An 8817-nucleotide genomic window follows, 5' to 3' on the forward strand; every position below is an offset into this window, starting at 1 on the left:
TATTATATATATATATATATAAAGAGAGAGAGAGAGAGAGTTGCTAGTCTTTCTAACTTTAGGGATAGATCTGATTCTCCATTTAGCTGACTCAGAGATGACCATATAAGATAAAAGAGAAAAGCAGCAGCATAGGGAGCCAGTAGTTCTAGAGCAGAAGTAAAAAGTCCCCTCTCCTTCCCATGCTTGCTTTTTAAATACTTTAGCTCCTTCCTCCATGGTGACTTTGCACTGGCTCTGGCAAGTAGATGCTCAGGAAGGTGACACCAAGGAGATGCCAGCTTCAGATTGTCAGGCCATTAGTCACACTACATGTGACTCTGTGACTCCTATGTCTTGCCCAAGTCCCCTAAATAATTTACTCCACACAACCCTGGGGTATAGGTGCTATTATTATCTCCCTTTTATAGTTGAGGAAACTGAGATAGATTAAAATTAAGGGATATGCCTAATATGACTCAGTTAGAAAAGGTATGAGGCCATATTGGAACTCGGGTATTCCTAACTCCAATTCTATTGGAGTCTAATACTCAATTCATTTTACCAGGCAGTAGTTGAATCAGGAGGATAGACGGGGTCCTAGATCATCTGCATTATTCCTTCATTTTTACTGGCTATTTATTTTACTAGTTAGATCACTGTAATGAATACTATTTGTGTACTAACTTTGTTTTAATCTTTCCAAATGTTTGTGTATGAACCAAAATATCCCAAAGTCAAAGTAAAAAATGTGGCTTGACTTTGCCAGTATGGTGCTGTCAGTATGACAGATGTCCATGGATTATAGTTACCCCAATGTAGCCAATACAAAAATAATGTAAGTTTCTAAAGTCTTAAGAAAAACAAAACAAGATAACTTGCATATAATTGTGAAAAGTACAAGTATACAATGACAAACAATTTCTATACTAGAATGGACTAACAAGTTCATTCCTTCTGTTATTTATCAACATCTCTTTGCTTATAATCTGTCATTGATCTTTAATGAAGAAAACAAAAGTTTTTTTAAGGTTGTGTAGGCAAACAAAATTTATAGATCATGTGAGCAACAATTTGGCAGATTAGACATTTTCTTTGAATCCCATAATGTCTCAAACCACTCCAAAACAGACATTATGAGTCAAAGATAACTGTCTCCATGGTCTCAGATACATAGGAGCCAAAAGGAAGTAAAAGAAACTCCACCCCATGCCCCAAACCCATGAACTGACACTCATTGACCCTAGGCTCCCTTGGCCCCCCCTTCCCTAACTCCCATCAATGAGGCTATCCTAAAAGGCAGAAGAACATAATATAGGCTTAAAACAAAACTGATCCCCATACCTTGGTGCCCTCTCCTTCTTTCAAATACTATGGAGACTCCAGCTCTATTCTAGGCTATGGAAATTTGTCTTGGCCATGAGATACAGTTCATCTACAGTCCTTCAGGAGCAAAAATCTGCTGGGAGCCACAGTAGAGATGTGGGACAGGACATCAGGACAGGACACCAGAGAGATGAGTAATGAAATTAAACTTGAGGGAAAGAGCACTGTATCCAGCTTGATTGAGGTCTTTTTATTTTTTAATTTTTTAAGCTCTTACCTTACATCTTAGAATCAATACTGTGTATTGGTTCTAAGGCAGAGGAGTGGTAACAGTAGACAATGGAGGTTAAGTAACTTGCCCAGGGTAACATAGGTAGGAAATGTCCAATTACGTTCTATCTAGGACCATTTCTGACCTCCTAAAAGTCACATGAGTCTGAGAGTTGACTGGTGAAATATGAATTACCCAGTGTGGGAAGAGGCTGAGATGCTTTGAGATCCAGCATCCAAGTAAACCACAATCAGAGGGAAGGAAGTTAGGGAGTGAGTGATAAGGAAAATAAGGGGTAGGATGGGGGAGACTGCAAGAAGAGGAAAATTCAAAAACTTGAACACAAATAGATAAATCAACAGAAAAAAGTAGTAATAATAGAGGGAAATATAGCCGTCAGGTCTAATCAGTGAATTCTGGTCTATGAATAAATGCTGAAGAATAAAGGAAAATGATTTGAGGATCCTATGGAATCTGCAAACAAAGAACCACAACACACTATTCCTAAATGGTTTAAATAAAGAGATGAAATTAAGGAGCAGAATTTCTGTCTTGGATAGCAAAACTAATGAACAGAATAGAAAAAACCCCAACAAACCAGAATCTACAATGGCAAACTTCACCAAAGAAACAGGAGAAAGAGCAATAGGATGCTAATACAAATTCATTGAAATGAAGGTCAATCTAAAAGTATAAAAGCAAAAACAAAACAAACCCCATAAAACAATGAGAATACTAAAAGAAAATATTTTCACTCATTATGCAAACAAACTATATGGATCCTGAAGACAGAGAGGCAACCTAAGGAACAGAGGTCTTCCAAAAGAACATAACAGGGCAAAAAACTTTAACACCACAAGGAAGTAAGTAATAGAAGGACTAGAACTTCTAAACATAGAAAATGAAATTCCAATAGAAAGAATTCAGTCAGCCTCCAGAAAACAAAACAAAGCAAAACCCTAGGCTGTAAACTCTAAGACATATAAAAGTTAAATTGAACAATTCACTTCAGAAAGAACAAATTCTTCAAGTCATCAGGAGAAAGGCCTTCACATATAAAGGAAATAGCTTTCAAATAGTGCAAGACTATTTTGCACACATCAGAAAAAGGAGAGAATGGAATAAAATGTTCCAAAGGGCTACAGAGTTCAGGATATAGTCAAAGTGCCTTATCTTGTAAACCTAACCTTAGTCATAAAAGATGAATGTTCGATAAAAAAAGTTTGAAACATTTTTAGAAAGAAAACAGAGACTGAAAAGATTATTACCTCTTGAACACTTTAACAACATAAATAGAGAAGAGTAAATGTATAAGGCAAGGTTGGCAATACTAACAGAATGACAAAAGAAAGAGACTTCTTTTTAAATGTATACAATGAGGCAGAGATGAAGGCAGAAATCTGGTAGATGTAACTGTGAAGAGGTCAGCATTTTAGATGAAAACCTGGAAACACTACTTACAATGAATGCTTTTCTTTGTGGGAAGGGGACATAAAATGGCAGGAAGAGAGAACAGGGACATAAATAGGAGTAGGTGATGTACAGGAATTAAATCAAGAGTTAGCAATGAGGGAAGATGATTTTTGTGGTCTCAGAAAGAGAAGAGCCTACAGGGGAGTGAGTGAGGAAGATGGGGGGAAAATTAAGAAGTTTGGGAAAGAAGAAAGAGACTACTTTGGATGTGGGAGGGAGTTCCACTGATGAATTCTGGGGATGAGGAGAGATGGTTGGTGAAGGGAGATGAAGACCTTAGGTTGGATGATTTTGGGGTTAAAAAGTCTACTTGTTCTTGCAGGGAGGGGTTGATGGTAGATTTGGAATCCCTAGGGGCAACAGCCACCTGGAAAAGTGGGAGAGCATGGACACAAGGAGATTTCTAATAAAATGTAGGAAACAAAAGTCCTTAAGAGGATATAGATACAGTGGGCTACAAAAGGTTAAGTGTAGCAAAATAACAAAGATCAAGTGGGAATCAGATGAAGAGAAATAAGAAGACATCCCCAATATAACCCTTCATGGAGGTAGGAAGTCTCTAGGTATTAAATATGGCTTTTTATTAAATTAAATTAAATATAAACTTTTTTAATGTTATCAATCAAATGTGATGAATTTTCCCACTTCCTTTTCCTTTTCAAAAACTGCTCTTTGAGAAGAGGGAGGGATTTATAGGATTATATGATGATGTCAATCAAAACTTATTTTAAAATTATTTAGGCAAACAAGCATAAGGTTTGAAACAATATGAGAAAATTTGCATGAAGATAGTGATCAGAATCTGAAAAAATAATTAAAAAATATCCGATTTTTTTTCCAATTAGGGTGAATAAATGCTCATTTATCTAAAAGTTCACAAGACATTTAATAAGAAATTGAAATATATAAATATGGGTATTTCATGATATGGGTAGATTTTTATTAACTTGTATCTTTTTTCTAACCTTTTTTTTCCATCTTAGAATCAATACTATGTATTGGTTCCAAGGAAGAAGAGTAGTAAGGGCTAGGTAATAGGAGTTAAGTGATTTGCCTTGGTCCATAGAATTAAGAGGTGTCAAACCAGATTTGTGCTCAGATTGAATCTCCAATATCTACGCTTGGTTTTCAATTCACTGAGCCACCTAGCCACGCCTACCTTGTACCTTAAAGAAAATCCCAAAAACTATTTTCCTATTTTTTGGGGATGCGGGATGTAAGGAACCTAGCTTCCTCTTCCTCTTTCTCTGTCCCCTATTTTATTATTTTCCAAAAGTTCAATTGTCACCTCTAACAAGATGTCTTATAAATCTATGTATCTCATTCTTATTTCTCTACTGTACTCCAATCCCATATCAACAACTGCTTGGAAACATCATTCCCCAGAAGTCTCAGCCATTTCAAACTCAATAGGTCAAAAACATTATATTTCTTCCAAATCATCCTCTTTTCTTTACTTCCTCTTTTTTTTAAAGCAATCGAGTCTTCCTAATCTTTCAGGTTCAAACTTCCAATCATCCTTGAATCTTTACTTTCCCAACACTATCCATATTCAATTGGTTGTAAAATCCTGTTAATTCTACCTCCAAATTATTTCTTTCCCTACTTGTACATATTTTATATATTCTTATGAGTTTATATATTATTTTCTTCTAGTAAGCTACTTAAAGGCTGAGACTGCTTCCTTTTTTGTTTCATTATTTGTTAAAGATTTAGAGTTTTCAATATAATCTTTGCTAAATTTGTTATAAATAGGACAAAATATACAATCAGAATTATAAAGACAAAATGAAAAAAGCCTTGATTTCAATGAGCTTATGCTCTATATATGATATTCATACAAGTAGGTATGTATATGCAAACATATGTAAAGTAATTACAAGGGAAATTGTTAATAAAAAATAAATGTGAAAGAGACAAATTTGTCATCTAAAACATGTAAGAGACCATTAAAAATCATAGTATTAATACCAAAACATAATGACTCAAAGACTCATAATGAGTCAAATAATAGGAACCTGTAGAAATTTAGTCTTCATCAAACATCAATTAAGGAAGAAAGAATGGGAGATGATACTAAATTTTTGCAAAGTGTAGAAGGAGTGAAGAAGTTGGAGCTCATAGTTTATAGCCTCTATTTTCCCAAGATAAGATTCTCTTTTGGCTCACCCTCTCATCCCATACTGGCACTAGAGGGTTAGTTGCATTGTAGAGGGGTGGCTACAACTACGCTCAAGATTCTGAGACTAGTTCTACTAATATTTTTTCTCATAAGCCCCTCCCACTGTTCTTTCTTTGAACAATTACTCAATAGATTCAATTCTTAGCAAAGGAATTATACAAATGACCTAATATGCAACAGTAAAAAGAAATGTCCCAGATTTGAATTTCAGAGGTGGGAGAGTATACATGAACATTTGGTTTTCAGATTTTTCTTTTTTCCCTGCATCAATAAGTGATCATATATGAATGACTGAACAAATTATACTCTATTATGGTAACATAATACTATTTACATGTACATGTATTAATATCTTTATATATACATAAATGCATTAATATATTACACATGGATCATTCCTCATTTTTCTTTTGCTTCTTTGAGGTATAAGATTAGTAGTGGCATCATCTAGTTGAAAGATATATATTTATTGAATTTTGGAATGTAATTTCAATTGCTTTCTAGAATGTTTAGATTATATCACCATTATACCAATAGACTATTAGTGTGCCAGTCCTCCTAAAGACTTTCTATCAACTGTCATAGATGGAACTTCATGTTTGTTTTATTTGCATTTCTCTTAGTATTAGTGATTTGGAACGTTTTTATATGGAATACTGATACATTTTTTTTGAGAAGTACGTTCATATTCTTTGGTCTGTTATCTATTAAATTATTTTTCTTCTCATATATTTGAAGGAGTTTTTTTTGAATATTGAACTTTAACCCAGCAGTAGTAGTCTTTGAGTTTATTGAACACAATATTACTATGTTCAAATGACTGTTTTCTTGTGTAACTAATCTTTTGTTAATTAAGAAAAGGAATCAAATATTTTTAAAATTACAAGTTTTAGTATTCTGACTCAATGAGTCCCTATTCATTCCTACTTTTGTATTTTATTTTCTACATAGTTTTTTTTAACTATTTATTTTTCCATATGAAGGGTTGGCCCACAGTACGATCCACAGGCAAAATCTGGCCTATGCATATTTTTGTATTGTTCATGAATAAGAAAGGCTTTAACATTTAAAAATAAAGTTTAATTGGAACATAGCCACACTCATTTGTTTACATATTATCTTTGGCTGCTTTCCATCCTACAATGGCAGAGTTGAGGTTGTGGCAGAGACCATATGTGGTGCTCTCATCACTTAGCATTGCTACTTGCTTCACTATAAATCATAATGATGAAGTTATAAAGCAATAGTATATCAAGGGCCACCTGTATCACCATACCATGACATATTACTTATTTATTTCATTACCAGGTCATACCTATTCTATCAAAACATTAAAAGGAGAAAGAAAAATAGTTTCAAAAAAACTTTTTTAAGCTCAAGGGCCAGTTTTAAAATTTTCTCAACAAGTAAAATGATTTTTAGCCCATATTATTGAACACTGAATGGCCTAGGAAATTAACTTTTGTTGTAGACTTGATATTTCTTAATGAAATCAACCTAAAATTAAAAGCCAAAATAGTAGTAACATATGAAATGTTGCAGTAAAGTCAAGTTGACAATTAATGTTGGAGTTACCAAGTGATGTCAAACTTCTTTATATGTTTGACATGCTGGCAAAAATTTAAAAAAGAAGCAAAATCTCCATTCCAATACAAATTTGCAGCAAATATATTTTCTGAAATCAAACTACAGTTTGAGTAGCATTTTTTAGACTTCAATGCAAGTAGAAAAGAAATATCCATTTTTCAGAATTCATTTAACTATGCAGTTGAAGAGCTCATACTTAATCTTCAATTAGAAATGATTAATCTGCAGTGTAATGTCCTGCTAAAAGGCAAATGTCAAGAGAAGTATCTAACAGAATTCTATAAATGCTTTCCAAGTGATAAATATGCTCAATTAAAATTATGTTTGTGGATTGATATCAATATTTGGCATCATATGTCTAGTGAAAAGCCATTTTCAAAGATAAATATGCAAAACTTCAAGATAGATCAGTATTAACAGATAAATATTTGCAATAAATTTTGATAGTGAATATTAACTTGGATTTCAACTAAGTGAAATGTTATTGTCTCAAAAAGCATTCTATTCTCATTAGTAGACAAGTATTAGCAAAAAATTATTCTCAATTATTATTATTGTGTTTTGTATTTTATCAATAAAATTTTTTGGAAATTTGTTTCTCTCATTTTATATATGCATATGCATAACTACTCTTGATTTTACCTCTTGTCTTACATGCTTAAAATATTTATTATCTGATGCTTTATGGAAAAAGTTTACCAACACCCACTCCAGATGATCATAGTATTATTGATTTAGAGCTGGAAAGGATTGTAGAGACCATCAAATGTGACCTCACTCCTCATTTTATAGATGAGGAAACTAAGGTCCAGAGTAAAGCCACTCCCTAGCACCTCATGCTTGGCAAATGTCTATCATGAGTTTTCTTATGTTTGAATCCAATGTTTTATTCACTTCCCCACATTCCCAACTCAAAACTTCAATGAGAAAGATGGCATTTCTAGGCTTACCTGGTTAATAAGTGTCATAATCAAGATTTCTGACTCCAAGATACTCAATACATTGTACCATGTAGTTGCTCTTCTTAAATTTTCTAGTTATGTAAAGTAACCCTTTGGCATAGAATCAAATCTTTAAATTAATTTGATGCTGTTGTCATTCTTATATAAATATGGCCTGATGGCACACAGTTAACTTTCCAATAGTTTAGGGCTGCTTCATTTCTGAAAAGCGTATTTTGTTGTTTTATTCAACAACAAATTTATATTTTTATGTTATTATTTTATCCTATGCAGATATACCTCTGTGATATTGCAGGTTCTATTCTAGACCTCCACAATTAAGTGAATATCACAATAAAGTGAATCACCAATTTTTTGCTTTCTCAATGTATATAAAATCTATGTTTATACTATGCTGTAGTCTATTAAGTGTGCAAAAGTATTGTCTAAAAATGAATCTTAATTAAAAATACTTTATTGCTAAGAAATTCTACCCATCATCTGGACCTTCAGTAAAGTTGTAATTTTTTTTTTTTTTTTTTTTTTTTTTTTTTTTTTGCTAGTGGAGGATTGTGCCTCAGTATTGATGGTTTGTGAGTGATCAGTGTGGTGGCTTCTTATGGCTAGAGTGACTGTGGCAATTTCTTAAAATAAGGCAATGATCAATTTTGATGCATAAATTGATTCTTCCTTTTATTTTAATTCTTAGAAGCCACTGTAGGGTTATTAATGGACATAATTTCAATATTGTTATGTCTCAGGGAATAGGGAAGTCTAAAGAAAGAGGGAGAAACAGCTATGGCAGATTAGTGGGGCAGTCAAATGACACACATTTATTAAAATCATTGTCTTATATAGGCTCAGTTTGTGGCACCCAAAAATAATTTTAATAGTAACATCAAATATTATTGATCACAGATCACTCTAACAGATTTAATAATAATGAAAAAGTTTAAAATATTGAGAGAATTACTAAAATGTGACATAGAGACATGGTGTGAACACATTGTTGGAAAAATGGTGCTGATAAAAACAGTTTTGCCATAAACTTTCAATTG

The sequence above is a fragment of the Gracilinanus agilis genome, chromosome 5 (assembly GCF_016433145.1).
Source record: "Gracilinanus agilis isolate LMUSP501 chromosome 5, AgileGrace, whole genome shotgun sequence".
NCBI lineage: Eukaryota > Metazoa > Chordata > Mammalia > Didelphimorphia > Didelphidae > Gracilinanus > Gracilinanus agilis.